Here is a 12,272-nt window from a genome sequence, read left to right on the forward strand (position 1 = left end):
AGAATTTGTATTAGTAGATATCAACATGAGAGAAAAATAAAGAGTAATGTTATTAAGGGGATATTAATATGTAGCAAGCACACAAACAAACTATAACAACAGTAAGTTTCATGGCTAATAAACTCAAGCAAGTTTCTTTGCAACAGGTTTTCTTAGCATCATTATGTTAATCGCAATGCAAATCACCAAGAAGCAGATCAAATATAAGCTAATTCCTAAGTATGTTTGATCATGAGGCCCTTCCCTTCAAAAATTCCTATTAATATTTCAGAAAAGCGAGAGTGTGAGGCAATACTTGGTGACTGTTAAAGGAATAATGTTTGAGAAAAACACATGCAATTCATTTTTTTGAACTTCTTAATGGCAGAAATTAATTTTTATATGTCTGTATATTTTGTATGCATGAACATAGCAACTGTCAAAAAATAAGGTATGAATGAATTAGTCCAATACTTCATCAGATTTAAGATATTACAAAGGATAGGATGAGAAATCATTTTAATTGTGAATTAAATTGAGTTGTTCAAAAGAGACTTTTGATCTTATTTGTAATCTTCACTTTTATTAATTTTTTCTATATTTGCTCTGAATTCAGAAACAAGCGTCTCCGTATAGATGACCCACGAGGTCCTGAAAGTCAAGTCCATTCTCACTTTTTACACTCCCTTTTTCTACTCTTAGTACATTTAGGACACTATACTGTGTGTTTGTCAAACAAAGTTCTCAATGTATTATAGATGCAGGACAGGTGAGGCCCAAAATTGAAGCTTAGCCTGGGAGGGTTATTGGTTTAACTCAAAAAGGAATTAAAGGGTAAGCCAATCGTGTTGGACAGAAATATTTTATTGAATGGTACTGCTCCTTGGGGAGCGGGGCTAACTCATAGGCAGTGTGCCCAGACTGGGCAATGTTGGTGACTGTATTTATACTTACTTTTACCCACTTTCTATTTTATGCAAATTAATGGGAAGGTTAATGCAAATTGAGGGGTGGGTTTCTAGAACTTATTTAAAAAGGGGTGGCAACCTCTGAGTCTTTGCAATGGAAAGGGCTGGTAACTTCCAGGTGGTTGCCATGGCATTTGTAAACTGTCATAGCACTGGTGGGAGTGCCTTATGCCTATGAGCAATGAGGGCAGCTGGGATACCTTTTGTCACTATCTGCTGGTTTCAGCTGATTTCTTCATTTTATCCTGTCTGAACCAGATACTGTTTTAGTCAGTAGGGTTGTGAACAGAAAATAGGCCCTGCCAGTCTCCTGTCTCATTATTATATAATAGAATGAGTGACTGAATAGCCAACTTTAAAGTACCCTGTATAGTTCAGCTTAGACTTTTCTTTGTCCTGAAAAATCATCCCCTGATATTGACTTAAGGGGTATCCTTTATATGTATGTAATTCCATAGCATTCCTACTTACCCATTTATAGAATCAACGAAAAATTACAGCGATTATCAATGTAATTATCTCTTTCTATCGAAATTCTTTTTTTTATTTTTATTTTTTTTTTATTTTTTGAGACAGAGTCTCGCTCTGTCGCCCAGGCTGGAGTGCAGTGGCCGGATCTCAGCTCACTGCAAGCTCCGCCTCCCGGGTCTACGCCATTCTCCTGCCTCAGCCTCCCGAGTAGCTGGGACTACAGGCGCCTGCCACCTCGCCCGGCTAGTTTTTTGTATTTTTTAGTAGAGACAGGGTTTCACCGTGTTAGCCAGGCTGGTCTTGATCTCCTGACCTCGTGATCCGCACGTCTCGGCCTCCCAAAGTGCTGGGATTACAGGCTTGAGCCACCGCACCCGGCCCTATCGAAATGCTTTAAGAGTATACTTGTGCTGAATTTATCCCAGGCACATTATCTGGCTCATAGGAGGTGTCCAGTAAATATCTGATGAATGAAGAATAATTAAAACTTTATAATTATTATTAAAAGAAAACCCATTTGACCTAAAGGCCATTGTACTGGGTATGTAAATAAGACAAGTAAAATGTAATAGTCTAGGAATGTGATTTGGTCCACTTACGCAAACCATAGTATTATGGAAGTTACAAGCAGTGTGAAGTAATTATTGGTGCCTATTAAAAACAGGAACTTAATGGTATTTAGGCAAATATTTGCTGTTCACCAGCTGTGTATCACCTTTCTCTACACATTTCTTCTGTATCATATTATTTGACCTCTCTTTACATGCATTATACAAGCATTACCATTTATTTCTCATTAGAGCTGGAAATGAGTGGTAGGGGAGGGGTAGGGGCTCATTAAAAAAAATAGCCTGAGAGAACTCCCATTCACAATAGCATCAAAGAGAATAAAATACCTAGGAATCCAACTTACAAGGGATGTAAAGGACCTCTTCAAGGAGAACTACAAACCACTGCTTAGTGAAATAAAAGAGGACAGAAACAAATGGAAGAACATACCATGCTCATGGATAGGAAGAATCAATATTGTGAAAATGGCCATACTGCCCAAGGTAATTTATAGATTCAATGCTATCCCCATTAAGCTACCAATGACATTCTTCACAGAATCGGAAAAAAACTGCTTTAAAGTTCATATGGAACCAAAAAAGACCCTGCATTGCCAAGACAATCCTAAGCCAAAAGAACAAAGCTGGAGGCATCATGCTATCTGACTTCAAACTATACTACAAGGCTACAGTAACCAAAACAGCATGGTACTGGTACAGAGATATAGACCAATGGAACAGAACAGAGCCCTCAGAAATAATACCACACATCTAGCCATCTGATCTTTGACAAACCTGATAAAAACAAGAAACGGGGAAAGGATCCCCTATTTAATAAATGGTGCTGGGAAAATTGGCTAGCCATAAGTAGAAAGCTGAAACTGGATCCTTTCCTTACTCCTTATACAAAAATTAATTCAAGATGGATTGGAGACTTAAATGTTAGACCAAAAACCATAAAAATCCTAGAAGAAAACATAGGTAATACCATTCAGGACATAGGCATGGGCAAGGACTTCATGTCTAAAACACCAAAAGTAACAGCAACAAAAGCCAAAATTGACAAACGGGATCTAATTAAACTAAACAGCTTCTGCACAGCAAAAGAAACTACCATCAGAGTGAACAGGCAACCTACAGAATGGGAGAAAATTTTTGCAATCTACTCATCTCACAAAGGGCTAATATCCAGAACCTATAAAGAACTCAATCAAATTTACAAGAAAAAAACAAACAACACCATCAAAAGGTGGGCAAAGGATATGAACAGACAATTCTCAAAAGAAGACATTCATACAGCCAACAGACACATGAAAAAATGCTCATCATCACTGGCCATCAGAGAAATGCAAATCAAAACCACAATGAGATACCATCTCACACCAGTTAGAATGGCAATCATTAAAAAATCAGGAAAAAATAGGTGCTGGAGAGGATGTGGAGAAATAGGAACACTTTTACACTGTTGGTGGGACTGTAAACTAGTTCAACCATTGTGGAAAACAGTGTGGCAATTCCTCAAGGATCTAGAACTAGAAATACCATTTGACCCAGCCATTCCATTACTGGGTATACATACCCAAAGGATTATAAGTCATGCTGCTATAAAGACACATGCACACGTATGTTTATTGCGGCACTATTCACAATAGCAAAGACTTGGAATCAACCCAAATGTCCATCAGTGACAGACTGGATTAAGAACATGTGGCACATATACACCATGGAATACTATGCAGCCATCAAAAAGGATGAGTTTGTGTCCTTTGTAGGGACATGGATGCAGCTGGAAACCATCATTCTCAGCAAACTATCGCAAGAACAGAAAACCAAATACTGCATGTTCTCACTCATAGGTGGGAACTGAACAATGAGATCACTTGGACACAGGAAGGGGAACATCACACACTGGGTCCTATTGTGGGGAGGGGGGATGGGGGAGGGATAGCATTAAGAGATATACCTAATGTAAATGACGAGTTAATGGGTGCAGCACACCAACATGGCACATGTATACACATGTAACAAACCTGCATGTTGTGCACATGTACCCTAGAACTTAAAGTATAATAATAATAATAAATAGCCTGAGAGAGCACAGGTGACTTTAGAGAGTTCAACAATGTCAACAGAACAAGTGACATAGCAGCATCATAGTAAAGAGAACATCATGTACATGGGATGCCCACCAAGAGCATGAAACAATCTTCTGGATGAAGCCATCTTCAGCATCTGGATGGATGCTGGAAGCAGCAATATGGAAGGATTTCACATATTTCTACCAGGACCCATGTTTACAGGATAAACAATGTGAGGAAAGCATGAACTGGGGAAAGCTGAGTGAAAATGAACTGGCCTGATACCCAAAGAAGATCAGGTTCTAGGTAGGATCAACTGGTGAAGTACAGTATTCAGCACATTTTTTTTCCCCAAATTCCTCAGCAATTTGATGTATGCTAGATATTCTAGTTAGTGAGATGATCTTGCAGTGTTTTCCTCTCTTAGTGACTTCTGACTTTAGTTGTCCAGTTACTTCTTGGTTATGACTCACTCATTTAAACCACCACGTATTCTGATTATACCTATATTATGAAGTGATCTGCCTTTATATCTTTGCAGTAAACACAATGTAAGAACATAAATTCAGGGTGAAAATGTCCACAAATATTAAGTAGCATTATCTATATATACTTGGCTAGTCTAATTTCAAAGTATTTAATGCTTTCATGTACCCTGACATTTTACTGCATTCCTATCAGATATTTTCCTGTATAGGAAATGTAATATATGTTGTTGTATTTCTGTACACCTTCTTGGCAATCTGAAGGAAATGAATTTTCATATAAGTCAATTCGTGGGCCCATTTACACTATGAGCAAGGTAAACTTGTGCTTGTGGTCTTATAATGTAGGTGAGAAAGAATATTCCAAGACATACACACACACACACACACACACACACACACACACACACACACATATATAGAAAAGGACTAGAAAAGGAAACTGGGGAGAAGGGAGACAGGAGTCAGGAGTTAACCTTTGGAGACAGGAGTTAACTGTAAATGTATCACATAATCAGGAAGATGAAACAAAACAAACAAAGAAAAAACAAAGGAGACTCTCAGCAGTCATATTATTCTCCTACAACTGAACACAGTTTACACTTCATTGAGAACCTCTAGGAAACTCATCTTCAATGGCTTAACACGCAAAAAAGAAATAGTGAATTTTTTAAGGCTTGAGGAATTTGACTAGTCTTTAGTTAGTTCTCCCGATTTCTCTACTTAGTTAATGATATAGTAGATTTATTCCTAAACTTGTTCACTTTACCTTAACTTTATTTTCATAACAGCTTATGCTCCTGAAAATTGTTCTCAATGATGGAGAACTTGCAAATGTGAACTGAACTCTCAAGGCTGGGTGGAGAATTATGTTTTAATTCATCTGCCATTTTCCCTCCAATAGTATAGCATATGATCAAATAAGATATAAGATTTACTTTAAGCTGAGAATGGCTTTTTTGTTTAGAATTAACTGATGGTAGATGTATGTCCCTTCTGGCGTCAACATGGTAAGATTTCTCTATTGATCAAGTAGCATTCCAGAGGGAAAGCTGTTTCCAGAGGACAGACGCTACGTTACACAAACTGTCATTTTCTTGCTTTTCTGGAGCCAGGAGTAACTCAGCTGCTAATTAAACTGGGATGAATTAAGGTAAACTGAATCTTCCTGCACATCTGTTCCAGATCTTCAAATAGGACCATGAGGCACAGCAGACACAGCTCATTTGACAAGAGCCTTCTACTTTCTACTACTTTCTTCTACTTTCAAACCAGTCCCAAAGAATCCCAATCCTCAGGTCATGGAATCCTGAGGTAAGAAAGAATGTGAATGAGAGAAAACTAACAACCACCTTGTGCATATCTTGACACTAAGAGTATGCAAAACAATAATTCCATATTCACAGAATGCCTGGAAGGCTTTCAAAGTTGGGTCATTTTAGAAAGTGGACTACATGGCCAGGCGCAGTGGCTCACACCTGTAATCCCAGCACTTTGGGAGACCGAGGCGGTGGATCATGAGGTCAGGAGTTCAAGAGCAACCTGGCCAAGATGGTGAAAATGCAAAAATACTAGAATACTAAAAATACAAACCTAGCTGGTCGCGGTGGCAGCTGCCTGTAATCCCAGCTACTCAGGAGGGTGAGGCAGGAGAATCACTTGAACCCCAGGGTGGAGGGTGCAGTGAACTGAGATCGCGCCACTGCACTCCAGCCTGGGTGACAGAGTGAGACTGTGTCTCCAAAAAAAAAAAAAAAAAAAAAGACTACACACATTTATAAAACAAAATCCCTGATGACTCCTTTACACATAGCTTGAAGGATAGTTCGATACTATTATTTCTGTGGCTACCTAAACTATCCATATAGTTTAATCTCATTTCTTTAATTAATCCCCTATTGTTGGAAAATGCTATGGTTTCCATTTTTGTTTCTTTTTCCTGTTGTTACAGGTAAAGCTGTAATTATTTCTCATACATATATAAACACACACACACATATATGTGTTTGTGTGTGTGCGTTACACATATATTCACCCACACTTGCAGTTATTTACTTGAACTACATTTCTAGGACTAAAATTTTGGGGATCAAATTTTATTTCCAATTTTCCATTTGTGTATACATCACTAAATTACCAGGAGATATTTTACCTACTTTATCTATTTCCTGATATTTACAAATTCCTTTCTCTCCCTCCCTCAATCTCTCCCTTCCTCTCTTCTTTCCTTTCCTCCCTCCCTCCCACCCTTCTTCCTTCCTTCCTTCCCTTCTCTATTTGTCTCTTCATTACATAGTAGACTTTTTTTTCAATGGGTTCACAGTAATGAAAACCAAAATATGAAAATGTAATACAATTACACTGACAATCTCTAACTACAAATAAATTAATCAAATCTTGCAGAAAAGTTTACATTGTATATTTTCAGAAAAAAAGTGCTAATTCTTATATTCACATGAAAAATGATTCCGTATGTAGGTTTTTCATCAAAATGAAATATCTGGATTATGATGTTAAGAAAATTAGATACCTAATAAGAAATATGAGAAATAAGAATAATCTCTAGGTTGACTGTATCTGTAGCTGTATAAATTAGTTCAAGTATTTATTGATTTTAGTAATCAAGTGCTAATGGCTTTGCTAGGCTCTCGGATTAATACAAGAAAGACATAAAGTTAATCTTTGCATTAAAAAGGTTTGTTTACAGGGCCGGGCGCGGTGGCTCAAGCCTGTAATCCCAGCACTTTGGGAGGCCGAGATGGGCGGATCACGAGGTCAGGAGATCGAGACCATCCTGGCTAACACAGTGAAACCCCGTCTCTACTAAAAAATACAAAAAACTAGCTGGGCGAGGTGGCGGGCGCCTGTAGTCCCAGCTACTCGGGAGGCTGAGGCAGGAGAATGGCGTAGACCTGGGAGGCGGAGCTTGCAGTGAGCTGAGATCCGGCCACTGCACTTCAGCCTGGGCGACAGAGCGAGACTCCATCTCCAAAAAAAAAAAAAAAAAAAGGTTTGTTTACTTGTTAGTGTCTTCTCTGCACTGGAGGCATAGAGCATTGAAAAGCACCTTATATTCAAGAAACGGGGTTAGTTCTGTGTGGTGGAAGCATGAAAACTGCTAGGAGGAGTGAGAAAAAGTATGGGATGTAAATTGTACTAAATAGTGAAAAATCTTGAAATCCAACTTAGAAATCCCCAAAGTAAGTTTCCCAGGACACTAGCAGCCATATTTGTCCCTCGAAAATGTGACCCATGGATATACACGATTAGAAGATTCTGACTTGATATCTTCCCCCTCGAGAAGTTAAAATGTACATTAGTGTCTAAGCAGATCTGAGAAGTCTTTCACTAAGAAATCAAATTACTTTGGTTTATTCCTGCGTTTCCTATACCTATTTAATCAATGGAACTGTTTAGATGTAAAACCTGATGCTATCTCACAGAAAGAGAAAAAACTCTTGTAGACAGTACACAGCCCCAAAAAGCTTTTGACAAAAATATAGTATTTTCCCAATCTCAACCATACAGGTACTGAACAGAGAAGAAAGAGACATATCTGCATTTAAAGAAGAGTATAGAGGAAAATGCATCAGAAGTAAAATAAGCTCCTGGAAATATGGGAATTCCCAAAATATTTCAAGAGGCTGATGTAGTTAGTAAGAATCTCTGCCTGTAGAGCCAGTAGGGCTAGTGTTGGTATACTTGACTGTCACCAAGTACTTGGGCACCTCTGTCCATTACCTCAATTTGGGGTAATATTTGGGTCGGACATCTTTCTCCTTTTCAAGCCCATCCTACTCATCACCATCCATGTGTAGAATGCAGGACAGAAAGAAATGGCTAGGACTTTCCACTGCAAAGTGGGAAACAAAAAAGTCAAGGTTAAGGTTGACACTCACCCCTAAAAATTATGAAAATTTCCAAATGTCAAATAAGTTTCAAGAGTAATACTACTTTGAATAGAAATAAATTCCAAAGAATCGGACTTCAACTTGAGTTCAAAAGTTGGAAAAATGATATACAATGCAAAATGAGTTAAATGATCACTTCTTTTAAATATCCAAGATAAATATTTGCCGTTCCTCAAGCTTTAACAAAGCACCAAATAGAATTGATAGGGATGAGAATGATTTTATTTATTGGAGGTCATATTTTCTGTCTGGCACATTCAATCATGAAGATGCCTTGGACGTGTATGATGATGAGGATTGTTCTAGGTAGGAAATGAAGGTAAAGTGCATTTCTGTTCATTCTTGCCATTCATCATCACATTTCTTGATCAGTTCATGTGACATCACATAGAAGCATATGAGGAGTCTTTTAAAATGGTTTTATTATTCTCTAGTTTAAAAGTTGAGGATACTACCTTTACCACATCATTCCCCAAATTAGTACATTTAAGGTTCTCATTACATATTATCTTCTAAAATAATAGTAATACTGTTAGCTGGGGATTTTTCTGTTTTTCAGTCACTCTACTAAGCACTTTTTTTAAGGGTTACTTTATATTATTTGACTTGACCCACACAGGAAACTTACAAGTGAAATCAAATTTTATCTCTAAAAGAAGAGAAAACTAAGGCTCAGATGTTGAGTAACTTGTTAAAATCATGGAGCTAGGCAGTAGCAGAGACAGGACCCAAATCACAGTGCAATCTACTTTCATTTCACTTGGAGCTACTTTGACTTAGAAGACCATTTATGATCTGACAGCCTCTCACTGCCCATTCTTTCTCTAATTTAATCTCCTTCATTTCATTGCTAGATCATTCCTCTCCTGCCACCCAGGTCTCTTTACTCTTCACCAAATATGTCAAGTATATTCACTTGTGCCTTAGGGACTCTACATTTGTTGTTTTTCCTGAAATGTCTTCTCCCAAAAAGTCTGTGTGATGTGCTCTTTCTAACTTCCTTCTGCTTATTTGAGTATCTGATCAAATGTCACATTGTCCCCGCCTCCCACGTGTCTGCCTCCAAAAGTCTCTCTCCTCTTTCATCTGCTTACTGTCTGCCAATGTACATGTAACCATCTAACATACTTGAGTTCTACTTACTTATTTTCTCACTAAACCTTCCCACCATGAGTCTGTAAATTTTCTGAAGGTAGGTACTTTGTCTATTTTACTGACTACTGTACTCTGAGCACTTACCACAGTATTTGGCAAATAGTACTAAAGAAGTATTTGTTGAGTTAATTAAGAATTATTTTCTCTTGTCTTTATTCTTACATATTTGTTTCATTTCCTATTTTTATATTTTTAAAATTTATTTTTCATCTCTAAAGCTTTATTACTGCAAGCAAATCAATCTCTAAGTATTTTACTAAACAATAATCAGATGCGACAAATTGCATGAGGTCTAAAAGAAAATATGCAAGGACGATAGAATATGGCCGATGCATTTCAATGGTGAGGAAATCACACTGGTCTCTACAAAACAAGGCAAGAAGAGATTGCTGTAGTTTTTTTTTCCCCCTCTTTTAGGCTTATAATTTCAAATATATTGGAATTAAGACAGGAAAATGCAAAAAAATTATATTAACCAAGTCATTTGAAGACAGTGATTTTAAGTATTAATACAATGGAATTGTACTGAAAGAATGTGAGTAGATGAGAAATAAAAATAAATTAATTTCCATGAGTTATGTCTAGAAACAAAAACAAAGGGACACAAAAGCCCAGTGCACATGCATCATATTGACTCGAGACAAGTCAAATAAAAGTAATCTCTAACGTACTTTATGCCTTACATCAGCAGTGACTGGATTTCTTTACACATATAAAAATAGAAAAACATGCTTCTTTGGTATTACAATGTACTGAATATCTAAAATTATTTTTCCTTATTACCATGCATTTCCTCTACTATGCCTTGTCAGGTGCTTCAGGCTGTTCTTTTTATCTTTGGTTGAGTCACTTCTATGTGCTCTAAAAAAATACATTGTACATTTCCATTTCTTCTATTCCTGTTATTACTGACTTTATTTGGGCGTTTGTCATCCATAATCTGGAAAACTGAAAGAAGCTATTCATTATTTTTTCTACCATCCTTTTCTTGACTTCCAGTCTAGCCTCTGGATATTATGAGAAAATATGCTTGTAAAGCTCAGTATCTTCAAGGGTCCCCTGTTACCTATGGAATAAACCCCAAATTTCCAAGCAGAAATTCGCAATGGCGTGGCCTTGACTTCTCACTGTCTTCCACAGATTAAATATTCTGATTATTCTGTTCCAAGCATCGTTTCCAAAACAGGCTTTGCAGCTCGTTCATATGATTTCCTTTTTTGGAACATTATTGTCTACTCTTGATTCTCTATAAATATTACTTATTTTTTTATTTTTAGACCTAACTTGAAAGAGACTTTCTTCTTTTTTTGATTTCTTTCAGAATCAGAAATAACAGCATATATGCCTTTTTTTCTTTGTAGATTTATATTCAGAGACTACAAGTATTTCAGCTTTGTTTTCTTCACAATATTTAGAATTGTGCTTTGCATTCTGTTGGATCTCAATTTGTTTATTTGTCTCCATTATTTTTGCTGTACAACAAACATGCCAAGATTCAGTAGCTTAAACCAGCTCATTTATTATGCTCACAGAATCTGAGGTCAGGAATCCAGGCAGAGCACAGGGTGAGCCCATCTGTGTTTCACAATGTTTGGGTCTTCATCCGGGAAGGCTAAAGGGCTGTGGGTTTCATTCAATCATATGTGGATTCTGGCTGGTGTGACTCAAAGACAAAGACTGCCAGCCAAAGCATCTCCATGTGACTTGACTTTTCCACAGCATGGTGGCTTCAGGGAAGTCAGACTTCTTATTGTAGTTCTGGTCTCCAAGGGGAAGTGTTCAGCAAACATAGAGAAAGTCCCAGTGTCCTTTATGGCCCTTCTCAGAAACCACTGAGCATCACTTCTGCTTCACTCTATGAGTAGAAGCAGTGACAACTCTCCTAGATTCTAGACCAGCACATAGCCCCTGCCTATTGTGGAAAATGGGAGGAATATCAAAGAATTTTGGAGCAATGTTTTGAAATTCTACACTTGTATTGTACATATGGCTACTTTTAATGTACAAAAAAACTTCGTGAAATGATCATGGACAAGCTCTTGTATTTCTGATAACAGAAATCAGATTTTTTTTTTTCTTGTGTTGATGGCTGCTATTTCTGTAGCACAGCAGAAATAGAACAGCTTGGACTTGGGAGTAAGACAAGCCTGGGTTCAAATCCTGGTTGTGTAGTTCATCAGTATGTGCCACTGTACAAATTATTCAACACATTTAAGCCTCTGATCATTCAATTATGCCCCGGAGATAACAATATCTCAAATAATTGAGATGAGGATGAAATACAATAATGCACACAAAATAAAATGTGTGAAACATAGTTGGCCCTAAATAAACATTAATTTCCTCTGGCCTTTCTCCATCCAAATCAAGCCTGCAGTTATCTTCATATAAACATATCTAGAATATAAATATTCAAATAAGAAGATGGTATTTGAATTCCTTGTGTAGAATAGGTAAGTAATGTATAGGAATGCTAGGCAAAGGTAAGAAAGATGTGACAAAACTTGGTTAGGTGACCTTAGTTTCATGGTCTGGAGTTTAGTGGCTAGAGGAAGGGAGAAGAGATAAACCCAGGGAAGTAGCCATGGGGACAATTTAAATTACGATTTCTATTTTTCTATCATGTTTTTCTTTTGCTATCTTTATCCCAATAGATAGTAATTTCAATTCTGTACAA

The sequence above is a fragment of the Macaca nemestrina genome, chromosome 18 (assembly GCF_043159975.1).
Source record: "Macaca nemestrina isolate mMacNem1 chromosome 18, mMacNem.hap1, whole genome shotgun sequence".
Lineage (NCBI taxonomy): Eukaryota > Metazoa > Chordata > Mammalia > Primates > Cercopithecidae > Macaca > Macaca nemestrina.